General features: G+C 36.4%; 1 protein-coding gene and 2 long non-coding RNA genes across 7 annotated transcripts in view; 2 read left to right on the forward strand and 1 right to left on the reverse strand.

Annotated features, from left to right (window-relative positions):
* The window catches only part of LOC138189115 (adhesion G protein-coupled receptor E3), a 79,018-nt gene that overhangs the window by 42,093 nt on the left and 12,529 nt on the right, over positions 1 to 24,396 (reverse strand). The gene's annotated exons all lie outside the window — the stretch shown is intronic.
* On the forward strand, positions 244 to 1,660 carry LOC138189118 (uncharacterized). Its single transcript, XR_011175909.1, has 2 exons — positions 244 to 438; positions 990 to 1,660. It is a non-coding gene; the product is annotated as an uncharacterized LOC138189118 (long non-coding RNA).
* LOC138189116 (uncharacterized) lies at positions 4,501 to 15,719 on the forward strand. The gene is made up of 4 exons (XR_011175907.1): positions 4,501 to 4,596; positions 4,648 to 4,699; positions 12,264 to 12,543; positions 13,048 to 15,719. It is a non-coding gene; the product is annotated as an uncharacterized LOC138189116 (long non-coding RNA).

Raw genomic sequence — 24,396 nt, forward strand, 5'->3', positions numbered from 1 at the left:
CTGTCCCCCAATCAACCATAGACCTCCTTCACGTCTTCATTGCACAACCACATACGGACTTCACGTGCCTTTGTGAAATCGGCGAGATTTACAACGACACCTCCTGGGACGAGGTGTTCCACGATACTTCATGGGCCGAGCTGTTTCACGACACTTCCTGGTTCGTGAACTTCAATGGAAAATGTCTAGGCAATGCCGAGGACCACGGCGATCCAGAACGCAATGGAAAATGATTAAGTTCAATATTACAATGAAGTAGCGGAGTTGCAAAGTATTAAAATAGTTGTTCAAATCACGGCCAAGACTGTACCCAAGACTAGTCTCGTGGTCGAATGCTCACAGTTTTTATATGTCGAGTTTGTAGGAGTTGAGGGGCAGGGAGAGGATCCTGAGTGCCCTATGTAATGGGGAACATTTGGTGTTGGGCCATGTGCAAAGGTAAGGTCAAGGTCTAAAGGGTCATTGTCATGTAGGCTGGTTGGTAGTAAGTATTTAGGTTATCGAATCAATGGCATCTGCATTTCCCATCCTACTAGTGGGATTGTATCTTTTTTTTTTTTTTTTGGTTATTTGCATTGTTCGCTAAACCGAGTTGCTCGTAACGACTTTAGACGTATCGTAGAGCAATGAAAACGACAGTTTTTACAAATCACTTTCGCTTAATTCGTTGCTCTATCAAATTGCAGAAACGGAAATTACATGAGAATTAGGTTTGCAAGTTGATGGCAGCGCTATAGATAGTAACGATAAAGGAAATTTAATTTTAATAATGGAAGAAAAAGCGGCACGAAGTTGTCGGACGCAACAAATAATATTACATACTAACGTAATAATGGATTTTATTATCAGCCAGATCTATTGGGTTGGCAACTAAGTGATTGCGAATTTTGTCAATAGGTGGCAGTGACAAAATCCGCAATCACTTAGTTGCTAACCTAATATATCTCGACGTTGTTACATACTCGCGATAGATGACGAATGTATTTCAGTTTTTTCACGAAATAAGTTACCGACAATACCAGAATACAGTCACATAGTCGGAAAATTACGCGACGGATTCGAGGATCTTGGGATTAATTAAGGTCAGGAGGCAGTCAGTTTAACGATTCGCTCGAATGGGGCCAGATATCGAGTGCTTTCAAGAGTATACCGGTAAAATCTTAGAGCAAGTTTCGATCGATCGAAGAGAGTTACTAGTAATCATATATGACTGAGTACATTCTCGTGTTATCTTCTTTCGCCATGAACGTATTCTGATAGACCAGCCAACTAGCAAACTGTGTGAGTTTCAAACGGAACGAGAAGGGGGGCAAAGAATGGAGAAAAATGTTTGTTCGGTGAATTTATCATATATCTACATATACATATGCATCTATATATCTACATATACGTATTACAAGCAGAGATTATTCTTTCAATTTTCTAGGAATATCGATTTCATACGTAAACATCCTTGTAAACACGCATATCGATTGCTAGTATACATAGTGTTAAATTTTGGTCCGATAATAAATAACAACGAGCCATTTCGTAATATTTTTTTTAGAATCTGTAGAGGACAGGTATGAAGGATGTTTGACCGTGAGATTAATTGTATGGTTCATCGTTATCGTTTGTTGTCGTAACCGTCGAATATATTTAAAAATAATAAATTAATGTACAGAGTATAATCGCTGAGTCGTTAGTACAGAGTATAAATCACAAAGTAAAATCGCGGTTGAATACTCGATAAATGCTCGTCGAATAACTCGGTAGATAACACTTAGATCGCTCGTTGATACAGAAAGATGCTCGTAGATACTCGGAGATACTCGGAGATACTCGGAGATACTAAACTCTTTTCGGTTGCGTCGGTTTATTTATACTGGTCGGGGGGAAGACGGAAGATTCAAATTCGTCTTTATTCGACGGTTATGCGTAGCGGCAACACTGTTTTGCCCGGAGTCTATTTGTTCTTATATTACTTGTATCCTAACGATCTTGATACTCCGAGGCAAAACAACAACACGATTTGAACTGTCCTCTAACTCATATGCCACTACAAATCCTATTTTCTCGCAAACTAAGAAGATTATTTTCACCTTTTAATGTTAACCCCTTGGCATAGGATAACGAAAATCGTGCGTCGATTCTGTTTTATTTAAAATGTTCTTTTATCTGCTTTACATAGCTATTTATAACGCTTATGTGCTGTATTCTAAGTTGTCTAATTCAACAAAGCAATCGATTGTAAATTTTCAGTATAACTGATAGAAAGAGAGAAAAAGAGTGGATGAATGTATTAGAAAAATATATTGAAATAAATAAAGGTATAAATATAAATACAAGTATAGTGTATGAGGTCAAAACCAAATAAATTGTTATCATTATTTATTAATTTAATGTATGATATTGTTGAGGTTAACTGATAGAAGAACGAGTGGATGAATTTATTATTAGAAAAATATATTGAAATAAGTATAAGTACAGGTATAGTGTATGAGATAAAAACCAAATAAACTGTTATCATTATTTATTAATTTAATGTATGATATTGTTGAGGTTAACTGATAGAAGAACGAGTGGATGAATTTATTATTAGAAAAATATATTGAAATAAGTATAAGTACAGGTATAGTGTATAAGGTAAAAATCAAATAAATTGTTATCATTATTTATTAATTTAATGTATGATATTGTTGAAGTTAACTGATAGGGGAACGAGTGAATGAATTTATTATTAGAAAAATATATTGAAATAAATAAAGCTATACGTGCAAGTACAGGTATAGTGTATGAGGTGAAAATCAAATAAATTGTTATCATTATTTATTAATTTAATGTATGATATTGTTGAAGTTAACTGATAGGGGAACGAGTGGATGAATTTATTATTAGAAAAATATATTGAAATAAATAAAGCTATATGTGTAAGTACAGGTATAGTGTATAAAGTCAAAATCAAATAAATTGTTATCATTATTTATTAATTTAATGTATGGTATTGTTGAGGTTAACTGATAGAGGAACGAATGGATGAATTTGTAATAGAAAATATATTGAAATAAGTATAGGTATAAGTATAAGCATAGTGTATGCTGATCCACATCCTCACTCTTTCAATGCTACAATACAATAGAATATGATAGGGAGCAGGTTCATATATTTACAGCAAAGGACATTACCAAAAAGTTAACCTTGTAGCTGTAGCTGAAGGCTACAAGAAACAGCAATAGAAACCTACTTATAGCTCTTTTGTTTCTACACCTTGTAACCCAAAACACAATTTATATTCAAGGGCACAATAATATGCACCTCTCCTTCTTTAGAATATCTTTTGTTTCACTAAATTCTATTCTCTGCGTAACAGCGGTCTCCAGGTCACGGGTATACAAAAGGAAAATTGTAGAGTTTTTCTTGAAGTAATTACTACAACACGATTGAATATCGCAGGAGATATGCTACACAATTTGTCTCTTCCTAATTATTCAACACGCGGCAGACCGTCGCAAAGTGAGTGGCCAACTCGACTACAGGCAAAACATTGGGCACATTTTTCTGAACACGTACCTTCGACTAATAAAAAGGAACATGCTGCAAAGAGATGCCACGTGTGCGTAAAAAATAGTATAAAAAGCGAAACAACTTGGCAATGTAAAAAATGTCTAGTTCCTCTACATATTCGAAAATGTTTTCAAACGTATCATACTTCACAGAATTATTCCTTTATTATTTTATAATGTTACTTAACCTCTATCCATTAACGTTATATATCAACCTGATTAAATATTATATAACGATGTGAATTTTGAAATAAAATATCCTGTTTCTAAGCTTGCATTATAACTGTTCAGTTGAGCCAAATTAAATAGTATTCTTCGTACGTATCAAATTCCATTTTATTTGTACGTCAAGGGATTAATATATTCGCATAACGTTTAACATATTTAACTCTACCGAACAACACTTGATAAAAGAAATCATCAACGTCTAAAGATCCTGTAGCGACATCTGAGCCAACGGAAGATTCGAATCGGCAGAGACTCATATTCTTGTGTCTTGAAACACCAACGTTGTTTTGGTTCGCTAGTTTCGAAAGTAAATAAACTCCGGGCAAAATATTATCGCCGTTATTCCTAACCGTCAACCGGAGTCACATTCAAACTTTTCATAACACCATCGGTCGATACAAATAGACGAACGTGCCCTCTAGGACGTTCACACAGTCACACAGTCGAATAGCGAGCATAGAGTCGAACAGTAGCGTCGAGCGAGCGACGATTGCAACCGGTATATACTATCCTTGTACTTGTATTTAAAGTAATTGTAATATACACTGATTATTACAATTTGATCACTCGTCTCTTTAATAAAGCAACACGTATAATAATCCACCTCAATCCTAGCGTTCATTAACGTTTGCAGACGCGAAGAAGAATTAGAAAAAGTGGAATAGCTTTGAGCTATATATATATTATATATATATATATATTATATTTGAGCAAAGTAAGCGAATATAGTGAACAGTTTGTAATGTTTCACGACGATACATACGATGCATACGTCGATATGAATTGGCATATGTTATTTTGCATGTAGTATACAAGTGTATATACAGTTATACATGTAGTATATATAGGTGTATACACAGTGTGTATACAAGTGTAGTATACAAGGTGTTTCAGAACTTTTGCACGCTTGAAAATATGAAAATTTCAAGGTACGTATAACTATGCGCCGAGCGGAACTGTCGTAAATCTTCCAGCCAACCATTATTTTAGCCCAATTTCCATAAAAAATACTTATCTCGTGGCGACCTTCTGTCGCTCCCGCTTTAGTTGTGCCGCTCACGTACGTATGTATATATTATATATGCGAATAATCATTAAGGAAAGTAAAATATGCCAAGCTAAAAAGCGCTTAAACGCTGGCGTTCAGTTTTAATGAGAAAATCTCGTGAAAAATGAGAACTGTCTTTTGCAAGGATCGTGTCGTAAATATCCGCCCGGCGATGCTACGGTGTTCTTCCGCTCTCATTAATGTTGAAGAAATTCCGTGCAACTTGCGATTTTCAGTTGACATACAGAGACGCGAATGAATGTTCAAAGTGAAGTCTTTGAGCAGCTTCGTTCGACGTTCGCATCGCCAACTGGATACACGCGATCGTAGAAACCTGGATGAGCGTTATCGATTTAACGAGTACCTGTTTCTCCAATTTCTGTCAACTACCTCAGCCTGGTCGCTCAACTTACCTCGATTCAAAGTTTTTCGAGGGAAAATTTCCGAATTACATAAGATGGAAATAAAAAAAAAAGATAATCGGAACGCGTGTTTTCTTTCGTCTTCGTTTCGGGAAATACATATTCGATAATCAAATTGTCACGATGAAATAATTCTCCGACATTGTGTGCGTTGAAGCGGAGGAAAGGGAAAGTTGGAAATAAAATTATGCGAAAAGCGTGGGAAATTTTACGAGAATATTTCAAGCTGTGGCCTGGATTCCCAAAACGTTTTCGATAAGATTTAGTGTGCTTTTCAAGCAAAATTTAACATCGAGGAGAAAAGCAAGCGTGTGTGTTTCTTCCACCGTGTTTATCATGTCTATGGAAAATCGATAGAAAAGAAGAATAACCTATTATCCTTGACCCATGATCGATCGCAGCTCGCATAGATGAAAATTAGACGAGTTCGATACGCAGTACATTATCACTGTGACATGTTGAAACAACGAAGAAGGCCGTTATCGATCTTTCCGTGAAAGGTCAGCGAATCCCTTCTTCGTCTACGAACAGACATCCAAATTTCCCCCAACGCAACATCTATTTGTCATCGGCGGAGCTTATACCAACCATATGCTTCAGCGTTTCAACATTAAATTCTCATTACGATCTAGTTGATTCATGTTCTACAACTACACAAATAACGCACGATCGTTACGTTACTGTCGGTGAACGACGATAGTTATTAAGCGCAAAAGGCAATATAGAAGACGTCAACTATCCTCCCTCGTCCTTTTGTATTATTCATCTTGTACATAATTCAATGAAAATAGAGAACTTTCCTTCACACGTCGTGGCCTTCAACGCACCTGAATTATTCAACATTTTTGCATGAATAAACAAACACATTGTGAAAATATCTTCTAATTTACTGAACGTGGCGGATTAATTGTTGAATATATACAGCGAATGACGTGAAGTTACAGACGCGAGATGTGCAACATTATGCAAATTAGGTGCGAGACAACCAATCCGTATCAATGTACGTAGATACAGGGGGATTGGTAATTGGTGGCACAAGCGGAAAGGGGGTAATTCTACGCGAAAAAAGAAGTCGAAAATATAGAATAAAAAAAATTTTTTTTTTCTTTTTAATTTTTCCATCGAGACAACGATCTACGGTGGGATACGTTATAACGAGACGTGATAAAGTGCACGCGTACCCAACGAAAATTCAAAATCGATTTTCTCGAAAATAAAGCCTCGAACGAAAAATTTGTATTCTATATTTTCGACTTCTTTTTTCGCCTAGAATCACCCCCTTTCCGCTCGTACCACCAGTTGCCAACCCAATAAATGCGTATTATTTTATGTAAGTGAGAACGAGTATCGTTTAGTGATTCCGGTAATTTGTACGCTGAGTGATTTGTATGCTGGTGATTTCAAAGCACGGCATTGATAAGTCGATAATGCTCGATACATCGAACGGATCGTGTAACTACTTTTCAAAGTTTCGGAGAAACTCGAAACTGATCATCTCGAGCGCTTCTTACGGAAAAGGAAGAAACGAAAGAAGAAAGAAGTGCAGTGTCATACAAGAACAACTGCAACTGGAAAACGACGTCAAAGGGGAAGGAAGTTCTGCGAATTATTTTCTCTCTTTTTTTTTTTTTTTTTTTTTATTTTTGTACGTCGGATCCACTCGCGAGGTGGTACAGGCTCGTTGACGCGTAGCCTATACATTTCAGTAAGCTGGAAAACCGCGAGAAAATGGCCAGTTAAATTTAAAGGAAAACTCAACTTTTGTATGTTTTTGTTAGAACGGTAACGTTAAAAACAGTTGGTTTTGGGAAACGTTCGACGAAAGTGACGGAGAAGAATAATTGAAGCGGTCGTTGGAGAACGTGCTCCAAATGTTTCCAATAAATATTGAACGAAAAAAGTATTTCATTTACACAGAACGTATCTTTCGATATACAATCGGTAGCGGATTTATCAAAGTTTAGCTATTGACACGGTTTTTTTAACGATCCACCGTACGCGAGAATAACCAGACAGGAAAAAACATTGTAAACGGAAGTGAAATAAAACTATACAAATATGTGTACGTGTCTCGTAGGCGGAATATAAATCCGACGCATGAAAACCGCGACACTTGGTCAAACTTTAGGCGATCAATCTCTACTATCACATTTGTACCGATAAGAAATAACGAGCGATCGTAACCTCTCAAGTTATATCTCGTAAATGAACGCGACTAAAAAGAAGAAACATTTTCTCTGAGAAAACTTTTTTTGGATTGCACTTGAAAGCAACCAATTCTAAACATTTGTATTATAGAAAGGATGCAATGCTTCCAGGTACTGAAGCTTTTATCGAAAAAATTGATCTACCATATTCTACATACATCAGCCTACAAAAGACGTCTTTCAAAAATAAAACGTATGTGTTGAGAATTGTGGATCTTAATCGCCGAAATAAATGTATAGGAACACTTAGATTACGCTTAGAATTAATATCAAAATAGTTTCAGACTTATTTGATATGTGATTGACAAGATATTCGTCGATACACATTTGCACGCATTTCAGCGCTCTCTTTGTCTCGCCATCTTTTATACCACACTACCAACGGAACAGTTGCATTCGTCTGTTTTACGAGACGCTGTGCACTCATACTCATATATGTGTGTCACTACTACGCGGCTAATCCAGTGTAGCACACAAAATTACATATATCTCAATAATAACTTTAAAATTTGAGATTTTCCATATAAACAAAGACGAACAAAATTTCTAACACAATAAAACGAAATACTGGGTTGGCAACTAATTGATTGCGGATTTTACCAATACCACCTAATGACAAAGTCCGTAATCATTTAGTTGCCAACCCAATAGTCACAGCGACAGAAGGAACCAACTTTGCTCCAGCTATTCAAATATTTCTTTTTAAGATTCATAAATGTTGAGAATTGTGGATCTTAATCGCCGAAATAAATGTATAGGAACACTTAGATTACGCTTAGAATTAATATCAAAATAATTTCAGACTTATTTGATATGTGATTGACAAGATATTGGTCGATACACATTTGCACGCATTTCAGCGCTTTCTTTGTCTCGCCATCTTCTATACCACACTACCAACGGAACAGTTGCATTCGTCTGTTTTACGAGACGCTGTGTACTCATACTTATATATGTGTGTCACTACTACGCGGCTAATCTAGCGTAGCATACAAAATTACACATATCTCAATAGTATCTCAATAGTATAATAGTAATTGGAAGAACAAACAATTGCTCGGTTGTATAATTAATTACTTTTTAATTCGCAGATATTGAAGGAATATTCGAAAAGTAAATGAAAGTAAATTTATCGTTCTCATGCAACGCAAATAGATACATATGTATGTGTATGTAAGCGACACACGCGATTGCTTTGTATCAGAGATGCATATGTATATCGATGTATTGGGTTGGAAACTAAGTGATTGCGGATTTTGTCATTACCATCTAATGATAAAATCCGCAATCACTTAGTTGTCAACCCAATATCTTAAGAAATTGAATAGATCTACGAGAAGGATGGCCTTGCGATTAAATTCACAATTGGGATGTTTTATGAAGGGGCGCGAAGGATATAAAAGGACTTGAGAGAATGGAAAGAGAACGAGACACAGAAACTAGTAAGATATTCCGTGGCATTTTGAATCATTTTATTAGAAGAGCCGCAGCTAGGAAATAAGGTTGGCGAGAGTGCAATCTTATATGCTATTTCGAATATGCAATGCAACTCTCGTGCCGTACATTATCCATCGTATGCAGTATGCAGAATGCAATATGCAGTATGCAGGCAATTTTCGCGTTGAAATTCCCAAGCTTATTGCTACAAAATACTTATCGTGCAAAAACTTATCGCGGTAGTTTCGTAAATTTTCACATCAAAAGAAACGGATAAAATGGATGTTAAAATACCGGCAACAACTTTCGACGTTGTGAGCCACTAGCTAACATCAATTTAAACCTAGCAACATAACAGCAAAGGAGAACTTAAAAAGGAAGAGTTTGCAAAGAGTTTAGAGTATAAAACGACGCATAGAGGTCATTGAGATGCGAGTTTAAAATAAAAGCAGCCAGAGATTAGAAGCAACTCCTGTTTCTCAGGCGAAATTTTCTACGTTACTAGATACGTGTCAAAAGGCTGCTTAAAGCAAAACAACTTTTGCAACTGTATCAGTGTGTCCATGAAAAGCATTGAAGGACTGTAAAAAACTCGCTTTGATACTTTACGTTGAAAAAAGAGATTAACAAAATATGTTGTCGCTCCACAAGGAGTAATTTGAAACCACGGAGTATAATAGTAGAAAAGGACACCCAATAGTGTATGCTCGTCAGCCTAGTCCTTCAAAGGGCGTTTTCGTCCAGATATCGATGCATACTAGCTAATTCAATCGTGAAACACTTTACGAGCTGTACAAAGTGTTCTCAGGACGCTACAACACCATCTATTATCTATCAGTGGTTCTTCCATTGCAAATACAATACTTCCATTAAATAATTCTAACATTATGCGAAATATACTTTGGAAAATATATATATGTCCATATACACAAATAAGTTACTTTTCATAAATATTTGAATCGTGTATAATTAGTATGTTTTATGTATAAATGTTACATAACGAGATGTGTTTTATATGTGAAAGGAATTACAAGATATAACGGAACAATATAAAAGCAAATAAATAATACAAGGGACCATTAATTTGTTGTTTAATTGCGATAAATACCGCAAGCAATCGAATGCAATATCGTGCCAATGTCAATACGATTAAGAACCACTGGTCTACATAGGAGCTGCGTCGAACTGAACATAAAGAGGTAGACAGACAGAGACAGACAGACAGAGAGAGAGAGAGAGAGAGAGAGAACGCGATCGATAAGAAGTCGATGGCAAATACAGTTTTCCTTTGGGAAATCAAAGTCGAAACTTAGGGAAGGTCGATTTATTAGTTTTTTAAGGCACAACACAACGGTTTATGTTTCCTTACCGATTTATTGGGCTGGAACCATCCATTGACAAAATCCGCAATCACTTAGTTGCCAACCCAATATTTTCACGAGTGTGAATTGTCACGAGCCGGTGAAAGTACACGATAGCCTTGTAAAAATCACAATATGACGATTCTAAATTGAAATAGAATATTACGCTGCTGATCAAAAATTTGTTCTGTAGTGGTTTGTTGTTTCTGGTGTTACAGAGCCATAAATTAACGATAGAAAAACCAAGGGGGTCTAACGAACGTCCCGCAGGCCATCGAAACAACAACGTAGAGAGTGTTCCAGTGTGAGAAAACAGTAACGGTGGCCATCTTTGACCTGGGCCCCGGCGATACCCCCTCCATAGGAGCCAAACCCATAGTATATAAACATTCCTAAAATCAGCTCTCGACATTCTCTGTTCTAACACTCTGAACGGAAGACCAAAAAGAAAACACCTCACTGACCTCACTAAAGAAATAAAATAGTCAAACTCGAAGATGGCATCCCGCTGGGGGTAACCACCCAAATGTTATTTAGCAATTAAGTTAGAAAAATTTACCAAATGGACAAAAAGTACAAATTTAATAATAAAAAAAACACTGAGCCGTCACTCTGTTGGATACGTACAATAAATTTTACTCCTAAATATATTTAAAGTTCAATTCTTTACCTTATTTGTGAAACGTTCGAACTGCCACGCGAGGTGATCTGTCAATTTCGTGATTTCTTGTGTTTCCTACGTGACACTAGCGTAGACCTCTCGAAGGATTCTTCTCCGATATCAACTATTTCTGTGTGCAGCGTCTATCTCAGTAGTGAAAGATAATTCACTATTCTACGAGCTTTCTTCGGCAATACTTTCCTCCGATGGTGAAATTTCGAGACAGAAATAATGCTACGTTTGAAGAAGCATTTTACTACAAGGAGGGAGAAGGAAATTTGATCAACCAATGAGAATCTTAATGTACCAAAGAGAGGGAAAGTTGCTAGTAATAAAAAAATGAGGCGAAGGAGCCAAAAACGAATTACAGCAAGAAAATATAATATCAGGACAAAGATTGAAATATTTCCTTAGTAGGAATATAAATATTGAGATATGTATAATTTTGTGTGCTAGACGAGATTGGCCGCGTAGTAGTGACACACGTATGTGAATATGAGTGTGTGAAGTATGTGTGTGCGCGGCGTCTCGAAAAACAGCTGAATATAACTGTTGCGTTGGCAGTGCGGTATGGAAGATGGCGAAACAAAGAGAGTGCTGAGACGCGTGCAAATGTATATCGACGAATATCCTGGCAATCCTTTATTAAATAAATCTAGAACTATTTTAATTTGAATTCTAAGTGTAACCCTAATGTTCTTTTACTTTTATTTCGCCAATTAAGATCCACAGTTCTCAACAATAAATATATAAAGTAGAAATAAGCTTCTATTTATCTGTTCTAAAATTACCAGCTTAGCCCAATATACACATTTGTGACGTGAACCGTTGTATTATATACATCATAGGTACACGTACGTATGCTTAGAGAGATCCAGACGTGTTCTCAGTTTTATTTAGGGCCAACTGTCACCGCTCCTTCGAGATCTCTTTTTGAACGTCAACAGCGGTTACCCTGCTTTCAGCGTACTTGCTCGATCCATCAAAATCAATTCCTGACAGCTTATCGAACCGCATCGAAAAAATTCATCTCTTGTCTCTGCCTTCTCGTTTTCTCTTTTTCAGCTTGCGTGGCACGGAGTTTCAACTCCTAAATCGAGTGTAAATGACATTTGCTTCCACTCAATGGAAAACCTTCCATAAGCTTTTCTTCGATTCTTTTAATTCAACAAAGAACACCAATTCTTCTGATATTGGGTTGGCAACTAAGTGATTGCGGATTCTGTCAATACCGCCTAATGACAAAACCCGCAATCACTTAGTTGCCAAGCCAATAGAAAGTTCTTGCCAAGTAAAACATCGAGGAACGTGTTACACTGCGAAGATTTGCCAATCTAATTGATCTTTTATCTTGTAGGATACAGTAGATACGATGGAAATCTAATAAACAAAGCAGAAAACAGCAATGTAAGGTTTGTTGATGTTTGAAGTAATACGTAGAATGATAAATGAAGAGGAATATTTCAGATGACCGTTTTCGCTATCAACGGAATTTCATTGCTAAATTAAGGATCTCTTAATTAGGGAAGAATGGAAGGCAACGGAGCATAAAGCTGTCGAGCAAGCACAATTTCTCTGGGCGATATTAAAACGACGCCTAATATCCTGGACGGCTTGATATTAAGAGGATGACGAAGGTGAATCCCAAAGGAAAGCTGAAATGGGGTGAAGAAAGGGATCGTAAGCCGCTTACGGTTTCACGATGTCACGAAACGAACGAGCCACCAACTGCTTGTCGTTTTAGCAGCACGCATAAACCGCACTCTACGTGGCTAGGATTTACAGACCTAGAAGGTTCCTGAAATTAGACCAACTCGCGTATATGCCTTCCATGATGCACGGATTAACTTGTTTTCCTACAAACATAAATTTCCTCCAAATTGCCAAAGTTGGCAACTAAGTGATTGCGGATTTTGTCAATACCACCTAATGACAAAATCCGCAATCACTTAGTTGCCAACCCAATATATGCATATTACTCTGTTGCTTAAATAATTATCAGTTTCACTGTAATTTCAGTATGGTATATGGTTAATTGAATTACAATTCAATTGATCTAACTAAAACACTAAAACGGCTTGATTATATAAAATAAATGCGATCTTTTTTGCAGAACTTGTTCTACGGTAGATCTCTTTCAGATTTTTCATCAGCGATGTTTCAACGTTTGGCTGTTACGTAAACTTGATTTTAACCGAAGACGAAAACGCTGTTGCTTCACCGTTCGTTGCAAATTCTCCAACTCGTTAACTTTGGCACAAAATTCTTGACATTTTGTCGAAAAGTTTCCAACTAAATTTCACCTTACTACGAGCTAATTTACAAAGGACTTAACGAGGATATCTGAGTGCATATCCTCGTAAAAAGGCAAGTGCCTTTTCATTAAATTGAAATTATTAGATTTATATAATAAATCATATAATGTGAACGTATATGTGTTATGGCGTGTACATAAATATTAAATTCATTCAAAATTCACAGGTTCCAGTTCCAACTCAGATCTTAGAATCCCTTTAGTTGTTCTGCTTATGGGAATTTATTTGTACCCGCCCAGCCGTCTCGCTATGTAAGGATAACATGGGGCTTATTCTTTTAAACCTAGCCTGTAAATCGGCTTACTTTAACGACTATCCTTTCACGATCTTATACATGGCGAAAGGAAGTTTTAACAAAATTGGAACGGGAAAAGACAGACGATGAAGACGGTTTTCATTATACTCGTGGATATCCTTGATCCTTAATCCTTGTGGAAATTTCACGCGATCTGCTACCTTGTGCGCTACAACATGTCAAATGTAATCAGACACCACCTCCAACTAGTAGGGGGATTCCGACGCGACGAGAAGCATTAAGCTCAACAGTATGCGCATGGCTGACTAATAAAGATAGACTAATCGCGTTAAAATAGCTTATTATCTAATAATCTAATCTATTATAAACTAATTGTAGCTTTTTCGATTACCAGCAATGAATTTATTCGTCGGACTCGATTTTGTTTATATAAATAAAATAAAAACGTCCAGTAACAATCATTGTCTCACCAATCTTTTTAGCGTCTAATATTCAACACCACGTTAATTTAAACCATTTATTTATCGTATTTTTATAAATTTTCGCTAGATTCTACAAGTATTGGGTTGACTTTGGGGATAACTTAATAGATGTTTGCATGGATACAGGGAAATAAGGATGTGCAAAATTTTTTATCGGTGCGTGTCTTTTCTGGAATATTTTAGCTAAATCAAAAATGAGCCATTTTTCACGAAAATCAACGGTTTTGAAAATTCTGCCTTATGGATATTTGACAGACCAAGGTCTGAACTGTAGAAATCTGCGTGAGACCGTGATCAGGTGATGGCATTGGCAATGCCAATTTTCCTGCTTGCCGCTTACTGGTCTGTTGAGGATTTTGGATCTTAATAGCCGAAATAATGGTATAGGAACACTAAATATACGCTTGGAATTAATATTAGAATAATTATATATTTATTTGATGGACGATTTCTAAGATATTCGTCGATACACACTTGCACGCGTCTCAGCACTTTCTTCCATACTCGACTGTTAACCGACTGAATAGTTTACATTCATTTGTTTTCGAGACGCACACATATACTTCCACACACTGATATTCACATACAAGTATTACTACTGCGCAGCTAACGTAGTCTAGCACACAAAACTATACATATCTCAATATGTTCATACATTTACTCATTAGAATTCAATAGAAACGTAGCGTTTTTCTGCAGCAATGTCATTTCTTGAATATTAGGTTAACAACTAAGTAATTGCGGATTTTGCCATTAGGTGGTATTGACAAAACCCGCAATCACTTAGTTGCCAACCCAATATTTCGCGGAATTTTCAGCGTAGACGATTGGAAGGACGTTCGTTTTGAAATGAGGAAAACTGAATAATATATTTGACGAAGATCATAATTAAAGTGGAGATGTCCTGTTGAGAATTGTGGATCTTGATAAGCGAAATAATGGTATAGGAACACTAAATATACGCTTGGAATTAATATTAGAATAATTATATATTTATTTGATGGACGATTTCTAAGATATTCATCGATACACACTTGCACGCATCTTAGTACTTTCTTCCATACTCGACTGTTAACCGACTGAATAGTTTACATTCATTTGTTTTCGAGACGCACACATATACTTCCACACACTGATATTCACATACAAGTATTACTACTGCGCAGCTAACGTAGTCTAGCACACAAAACTATACATATCTCAATATGTTCATACATTTACTCATTAGAATTCAATAGAAACGTAGCGTTTTTCTGCAGCAATGTCATTTCTTGAATATTAGGTTAACAACTAAGTAATTGCGGATTTTGCCATTAGGTGGTATTGACAAAACCCGCAATCACTTAGTTGCCAATCCAATATTTCGCGGAATTTTCAGCGTAGACGATTGGAAGGACGTTCGTTTTGAAATGAGGAAAACTGAATAATATATTTGACGAAGATCATAATTAAAGTGGAGATGTCCTGTTGAGAATTGTGGATCTTGATAAGCGAAATAATGGTATAGGAACACTAAATATACGCTTGGAATTAATATAAGAATAATTATATATTTATTTGATGGACGATTTCTAAGATATTCATCGATACACACTTGCACGCGTCTTAGTATTTTCTTCCATATCCGGCTGTTAACCGACTGAACAGTTCACATTCATTTGTTTTCGAGACGCACACATATACTTCCACACACTGATATTCACATACAAGTATTACTACTACGCAGCTAACCTAGTCTAGCATATAAAATTATACACATCTCAATATGGTCTTTGTATGATTACGATGAAACGATCGGAAAAACAGAAAATAAGTGAAACCTAATTCAGTAATCATGATTCAGATACATATAAAACAAACCACATAGTAAGTTAAGAGTAGCGTGTTTTGAAAAAGGTATCTTTCAAATTCACGAGGATGTCACACATCAACAGTTTTCACGTCCCATTTCCGTAAAACACGACCCTCATTTTTGGCTTCAGTGACCTGAAAAACGCCTAATAAGAGTCAAATATTTTGCAGTCCGGATACTATACTGAGCCCGGAAATAATAATAGAACGAGATAATAGGTAGCTTCAAGGGAATAACCATAAAACATTTTATTCGCTAAAACAAGCAGCAAACGAAAAAAAAAAAATGCGAGCGATAAATTATATTAATTTTGAATAAAAGAAGATTTTCAATAATAATCGAGAACATTCTACTTGTACAAAATCATGTTCAAAAACATTCTTACTCGGCAAAAATATCTATTTTCTTCCATCCGTGAAGCATAACTCAAAATATTATTAGGTTGGCAACTAAGTGATTGCGGATTTTGTCATCAGATGGTAATGACAAAATCGGCGATCACTTAGTTGCCAACTCAATATATTGGTCTGCTTTTCTTCCAGCATCCGTTACAAGCGAAAGTGAAAGTTGACGAATCTATGACATTAAATTGTCAATAATATTTTTTAGACGATAAATAAAGACAATATAAACGCGCGAACAACAGAGATTTTATTCGAGGAAAATCGGAATTAGTTGCAGGATTTGACATTACCATCGAGCTATTCGAAGGAAAAATGTTTCTTGTCAAAGGACTCTGCGTACCTACAAGATCATGTTACTTTGAATAATGCCTCTACTTTGTTTATAGTCTTATCAGCTTATCTTTAGCTTGCTTTATAAGCTCCTTTTCTTTTCCCATTTTCCAATAACAATTTCCTATCAGATAGATTCCAAAATACCTATATAACTATGTTTGTTATAGAGAAACCGATCGAATTAATTAAACATTATATCATAAATAAACATATATCATAAATAGACATTATATCGAATAGAATCGAGTGGAAAAAACTTTTTGGCAAAACATCTTTTTCCATTGTTTGGCGCTGCTTTTACTCCTCGTATAGGACTAACAAAGGTTACAGTTGGTGGTATCTATATCCAGCGACGAATGCATGAAACAGATCCAGAGGGAATATGAAGTTCCTAAGATTCAATCTGCGAGGCTTCCAAGGGATCATTAAGATCCCACGCGTATGACAGAATGGAGCAAGGATTCCCGCTAGTAAGCCTCTTACTTTATTCGGGAATAAAAATCGCGGTGGCATTTCAAGGGAGAAGATAGCGAAGAAGCAGAATCTCTCCTTCTCAGGTTTTTAAAGCCATTACTCTCCCTTTATTCGTGGCGGTTGCGCGGGGAACTCGCTGCTGCCAAAGGAAAGTGCTTCCTTCGACTAGCAGGGAATTAGGGCTTTCAAGAAGCAAAAAGAAAGCATATCCTAGATCAGAGAATAAAAGAGGAGTTTTTGTGATCGTGGTTACGCTTTTGTTGCCACTTTTCAAATACCACATCAGGAAATTGCCTCTTAACCTCCACTTCCAAGTAAGTTAAATTTAATTTAGCCAAAGCTTCAATGTTTCAGCATATGAGTGTAACTCGAACCGCACCTAATTCTCTTTGACAACTAGCACAGTTATTAACGTGTGGTGGATGGTTAAATGTGTTGCTTTAAATGACGACACGAATGAATACTTGTGATGGTCAAATATATTTAAAATCGTTCTAAATACAGAGTACAGAGTTAATCGTCGTTCGCTCAATGCCTCTCGTATGCTAGGCAATGCTTACTGAATGTTCGATACGAACTGTCGTAGAGAGCGTGCTCGTTTGTTTATACTGGTCGGGGAGTAGCGGAAAGTTTGAATTCGACACCGGCTGACGGTTGCACGTAACGGCGATACTGTTTCGTCCGAAGTTTGTTTACTTTTAAATCTTGGGCATGGGAACGGTGTTAATACTCCGAGGCAAAACAATATGAGTCACTCTCGATTCGAAGCGTCCTATGACTCATATGTCGTTACAAACGTATCAAGTTTTGAAGAGCGAGGAGCTGGTTAGCACGCGATACAAGATGACGAGAATTTCATAATAAAATAAGGGAGGAAAGGCATGACCGCATTACGACCTCGTTAAAATAATTTAAGTGGCTCGAGATCAGAAGATTTAACTGGCAATTCCTCGAAACTTCGATTATTAGCCCATATTCCTTGTGACATAAGTTGACTCGAAGCAAGAGAACAGCGGACTGCGTTTAATTAGAGCAATTAAATTGAAATAGGAATTTCCAGTAAATTATACTGCGACGCGTCTCTGTAGTCTCACTGACGCGCTATTATTATGCGAAAGCAGCCTGGCGACCCGTCTTCTGCCGGAATTGAATTATCGATTTCGGCCAACGAATCGCGAACAAAACATGATGAGAGAATAATACGAGTTGATAAATATTCATAGGTTACAAAGAGAAAAAAATGGAATATCATGAAATAAATTCGCGTACCAGTGAGAAATAGAAATTTAAACGAATGAGCTGGCAACCATTCGATTACAATTCTCTCGTTTTATCGAATTAATTCCCAGTTGCAACTGTTAATCCTTGCGTAGCGAAATACGTACAAAATATGTTGTGAAAATACAGATTACAGAAATTAACTGAAACAAAATGGTGGAAAAAGCAGGACAAATAAATGTATTGGGTTGGCAACTAAGTGATTGCGGATTTTGTCATCAGATGGTAATGAAGAATCGATGAAGAATCATATAATTGTTATTAATAAAAAAACAAACAAAAAAAAAAAAGATAAAAACGAGCATACTTTTTGAAAAAGATGCAATTAAATGCTTTGTAACAGATGTTTCTTAATGGGAAAAAGAAAAGGGTAAATGATCGATCGTTGATGTCGCACTTGACTCAAGGTAATTCGGAAAAGCAACGTAATCGTCGAATGCCGTGCTCAAACGTAGTTATTTGCACTCTCTATAAACGTACCGGTGCTTATACCAGAGACCATTTCGAAAAGGTAGTTAAAGCTAGTTGCATATTTCACAAAGGTACGACCATATGTTCATTTTCTAGTGTACATTTTAAAATAAACATTAGCTTACCACAGTACAGGAAGTTCACTTGCTATTAATTATTTGCAATGCGGTTACGACATTCGTAAAATTATCACGACGCAGGTGTACTATGTAGGTTTATTCGAGTATTGGGTTGGCAACTAAGTGATTGCGGATTTTGTCAATAGGTGGCCTTAGCACATTCTTTTCTTTTGTCAACGTGTTTAAAGTACCTAACCTATATTGTTTTCTTCTTGTTTGGTCTTCTATCTTTAATTTAGTAGAAAAATTGTATCGATTAGTCATTTAGTTTCGTTTTTATTCCAATTTAAAAATGGAAGAGCAAGACGCGGATTTCAGGCATATTTTATTGTATCATTTCCGAAAAGGCAAGAACGCATCACAAGCACCCAACAAGTTATGTGCCGTATATGGGAATGAAGCCTTGAAAGAAAGGTAGTGTCAAAATTGGTTTGCCAAATTTCGTCCTGGTGATGTTTCACTGAAAAATGTTCAACGATCTGCTCGTCCAGTTGAAGTTGACGAGACCCATATCAAGGTCATTATCGATTCAGATCGCATAGCACAACGCGTGAGATTGCAGTGAAGCTCAATGTATAGCATGCATGCATTAAGAAAAAATTAGAACAGCTCGGCCATGTCAAGAAACTCGATTTATGGCTCCCACATCAGCTTAAGAAATTTCATTTGACGCAACGCATTAGCATCTGCGGTTCGCTTCTGAAACGCAACGAAATTGATCCATTTCTGAAACGACTGATTACTGGCGACCAAAAGTGGATAGTTTATAACGACGTTAATCGGAAAAGATCGTGGGTGATGCAAAATGAACCAGCCCAGACGACACCAAAAGCTGAGGTTCACCAAAAAAAGATTATGCTGTCAGTTTGATGGGATTATGAAGGAATTCTGTACTTTGAAATTTTACCAAGAAACCAAACGATTAATTCAAACGCGTACGTTCAACGACTCGCCAAACTGAGCGATGCAGTTCAAGAAAAGCGGCCAGAATTGGCAAATCGTAAGGGTGTTGTTTTCCATCATGCAACGCCTCACACATCTTTGGTCACTCACCAAAAATTATTGGAACTAGATTGGGATGTGTTGTCACAACCACCATATAGCCCTGACCTTGCGTCTTCAGATTACCATTTATTACGTTCCATGCAGAACTCCTTAAATGGTAAAATTTTTAATGACGCTGATGATGTGATATCACATTTAATTCAGTTTTTTGCTGGCAAAAATCAGAAGTTTTATGAACATGGAATTATGACACTGCCTGAAAGATGGCAAAAGCTCATCGACAGAAATGGACAATACCTAATTGAATAAGGTTATAATTTTAAGCAAAAATTTTGAATTTTCCTTCTTGTCACTTAGTTGTCAACCTAATAGACGCGTTGCGAAATTCGTGCACTCTTTAAGATTTCTAGAAAACATGAGACAAGAGTAAAATTAGATTAAGTAGATAAGTATAATTAATCGATGTGGAGAACGAATCGTTAGATGGGAGATTTACATAGATCAAAGAACCTCGATGAAAATTATTACAATCTCGCATTATCATTCATATAATTACGATAAGAATTTAATTAACTCGTGAAGCATCCGCTCGTGAATGAGTAATATATTACAGAATAACGAAGCGGGATTAATCCGCGAACATGACAAGCATAATTATTCATTATTGCATAGCGCAGCGTTGATCGATCGCTAGATTCTAATTTTTAATTCGAGTTATGCAAATGTTTCGTTAATTAACCGTGTCTATCGCGACACCTTCGTTGTTTCGTCAAACTAAAATAAAAATCTCTATAAAAGCTACTTACAGAACGCCGATAGACTTTACGAATCCCCACCAACGTTTTCATAGTTTTAATATTTTTATATTGGGTTGGCAACTATATTAGGTTGGGTTTTATATTGGGTTGGGTTGGCAACGGATTTTATCATTAGGCGGTAATGACAAAATCCGCAATCACTTAGTTGCCAACCCAATATTTAAAACCGCAAATTATCATTTTCTCGGTTTCTTTTCTACAACTCATTCTTAGACAAAGGCTGCAACAATAATTATTAAGCAATTCGAAGCTTAGTCAATTACTAAACTAAATTAAAACGTAAACGTACTATTCACGTTCATAGTTCTAAGTAGCTCACAGTGTCCCTAAGACGATTGTCTATTGAAACTAGACGCACAACAGGTTGCAGGGTTATTTCCATTTCTGCTGTAGCTTGCATTTATTCGGCCTGTACTTCAACATAAACAGACGTCCTCAGAGACATTATCGTTAAAACCGGAATTTATTTTCCATTGTATTTTGCGTTAAAAAATGATCGCTGTAATTCTAACTGTAATCCTTACCTTGCTATGCCATTTCACAATCGCTGATAATGATAAATGATAAATTGATGGATACTTCTTCAACGACCTACCCTATGAAAGAAGAAACTCGCATAGGCGTCAGCGTAAATGACCCCGCGCTTGACAAATGGCGCGAGCAGAACTGCCACGTGATTATCAAATTGCTTGCTCGCGTGCTGCCAACTATCGATCAATTTCTATATTGCCAGGTATCAAGATCAATTGTACGACGGATTGAACATGCTACCTCGATAGATCGGAATATATCTTCGGGCAGTCTCGCTTCGTCAAATTAATACAAAGTAGATAACGGAATTTCATTTCATTCTGGTTAACACATTGTTGACCGGTCATGAGTTAACTCGTGTTTTCATGGCCAAATGTTACCGACCGGCCACGAATAAACTCGTGATGCGCTTTTTTTCCGTATCAGCGTCGTTTTCTCAGTGCGCTGTTGGAAATGATGTGTCTCTCGCTTACAAGACCAGTCAAGTTGAGTCCCTTGTTTTAAAAGAAAATGTCAACGATGACGGAACGTACCAATGAAGAATCTTTCAATGAATTATACGCGGATGTTTGTCTGAGTGATTGTGAATCAAATTGTGGTGACTTGGAAAATGATACTGTATCAGAAAATAGCAAATCTGATATTAGGCCACCAAAATATTATTAAACCTACGTGCATATTACAATGCAATAAGCACATGAAAGGGGTAGGTCGTGCAGATCAGTATTTTGCCAACAGCAATATTTTAGGAAAAACTTTAAAGTGATCCAAAACGATGCATATAAAATGTACTGTACCTATCTGCCAGAAAATAAAACAAGATACAACAAATTTCTACTGCAAGTAGCTAGAGAATGGATAACTGTGGATTCCAAAGAACGTAGTATTACACCTGACACTTCTCGAATTTCTAAAACAACTCCTTATTATAACGATGCACCCTTCAGGCTTTCCGGACAACTAAGAGACCACGTGTTAGAAAAAGTAGTCACTGGCAGAAAAACAAATCCGACTAGAGCGTGTAGTGTATGCTGTTCAAAAGGAAAACGCAACAAAACTAGATATATTTGCAAAAGCTGTTGTGTACCATTACACGTAGGTGATTGTTACACTGTTACCATAGGAAAAAGAAATATTAAAAGTTGAATAATAAATAAAATTTATTAAAGTTTATTTATATTGTTTTATTTGCACATCCAATTATGAAATAATATCTGTTGACATGAGATAAATTCTCAGTACAATTGCCGGTCAACAATGTGTTAAATATAGTTATATTGTATACAAATTGGCAAATTGAAAGGCAACATATGGTAACGCTGCAGTATCGTTACCGTAATATCATATGATAGCTAGCTTTAATTATCCTACTTCCAGATAGATAATTGCATAAATGAAATTATATTTACACAACGCGACATAAACCAATACGTACACCGATCGATCCCATTTTTCTAGTCTTCCATTTTTCATCTTCTATAGTCGATTTCATGGTTCCATCCTTGGAAAATGTAACCTCCTTTTTTTTTAGGATATAGGATACGTGTAATATTGGGTTGGCAACTAAATGATTGCGGATTTTGTCAATAGGTGGTATTTCTTATCGTTGCTCTATCAAATTGAAGAAATGGAAATTACACGAGAATTAGGTAAGGTTAGGCGCTATAGATAGTAACGATAAATGGAATTTAATTTTAATAATGGAAGAAAAAGCGGTACGAAGTTATCGTACGCAACAATGAACATTACATACTAACATAATAAAGGATTTTATTGTCAACCAGGTCTATTGAGTTGGCAACGCTATAGATAGTAACGATAAATGAAATTTAATTTTAATAATGGAAGAAAAAACGGTACGAAGTTATCGTATGCAACAATTAACATTACATACTAACATAATAAAGGATTTTATCGTCAACCAGATCTATTGAGTTGGCAACTAAGTGATTCCGGATTTTGTCAATAGGTGGCATTGACAAAATCTGCAATCACTTAGTTGCCAACCCAATACATCACAATTAAATGTTCCAGTAAAATAAATAAATAACCACACACAGTAGCAATTGTAAATCGATTCCTAAACGATAGAAAATATTGTCTTAACAAAGACACTGTAGCGAGAATGAAATTTGAAACTTCAAAATAGAAAGAGATCTTGTTTCACTAATCCTAAAATGTGTGAGTGAACTCGAAACCTATTTGCGTTATCTGAGCCAAAAGAAAGTTGACGTTTCGACGCTCTGTATACTATTTTTCACATTGGCTTTATTAATTCATTTCAGGCACGAACAACGAGATCCTTTCTTATATTAATATCTTCATGCTCAAGTTCTAGTTTCTCATTATCTTTTTCTTTTTCTACGTTACTCCATAATGTACGGAGTTTGTAATACCACCTATTGACAAAATCCGCAATCACTTAGTTGCTAACCCAATAGTAAGAACCTGGTATTCGTATAAAATACCAATTGACATCCTTGGAACAAAGAAATGGAATTTTGCGCAGGTCAGACAACCGATTCTATCGCGTATAGGTAACGAGAGCGGACCATAGAACGTGAGAGCGACTTTAACTTCGTTAAGGATAACGCGAAAATCAAGTTAAACGATCCTCGCTATTTACCCCTTCTCACCCGCTGTCTCACACTACAGGATCCACTTAATTACAAGCCACTCTAGCAATTCAGTCTAACGCCAATACTGTTTAACGTAATTTTTTGTTTAATGTAACCCGATTTTCGCGATATCAAGATTCTGCAGAAAAAGATGAAACTAATTATTACACTATTATATCGGTATGTATGTGCACACACATACGAATGCAGTATTATACATATACATGGTGGGAAAGCAACTGCGCGAATAGTTAAGATCCAAATGAAAGAATGATCGAACGAATTAAAGAATAGAATGGTTGTAGAGAATGAAGGAAACCAAGGCTGTTGATTCCGAGGATGAAGAACCTAACCGACATTTCTTTTCACTCCGCTGCACTCTGCGACTGCGTTCCAGATTTTTATGACGTATGCAGCGTGATAAAGTACACTTAACCCGAGCTCTTTTTGTTCCCACGGGTATTTCAAGTAACACACCGGAACGCTTTTTCTTTGAATTTTAAAATAACCCAGCTAACACGACCCATATACGAC

Source organism: Bombus flavifrons, chromosome 18 (assembly GCF_040668555.2).
Source record: "Bombus flavifrons isolate JBK064 chromosome 18, iyBomFlav1_principal, whole genome shotgun sequence".
Lineage (NCBI taxonomy): Eukaryota > Metazoa > Arthropoda > Insecta > Hymenoptera > Apidae > Bombus > Bombus flavifrons.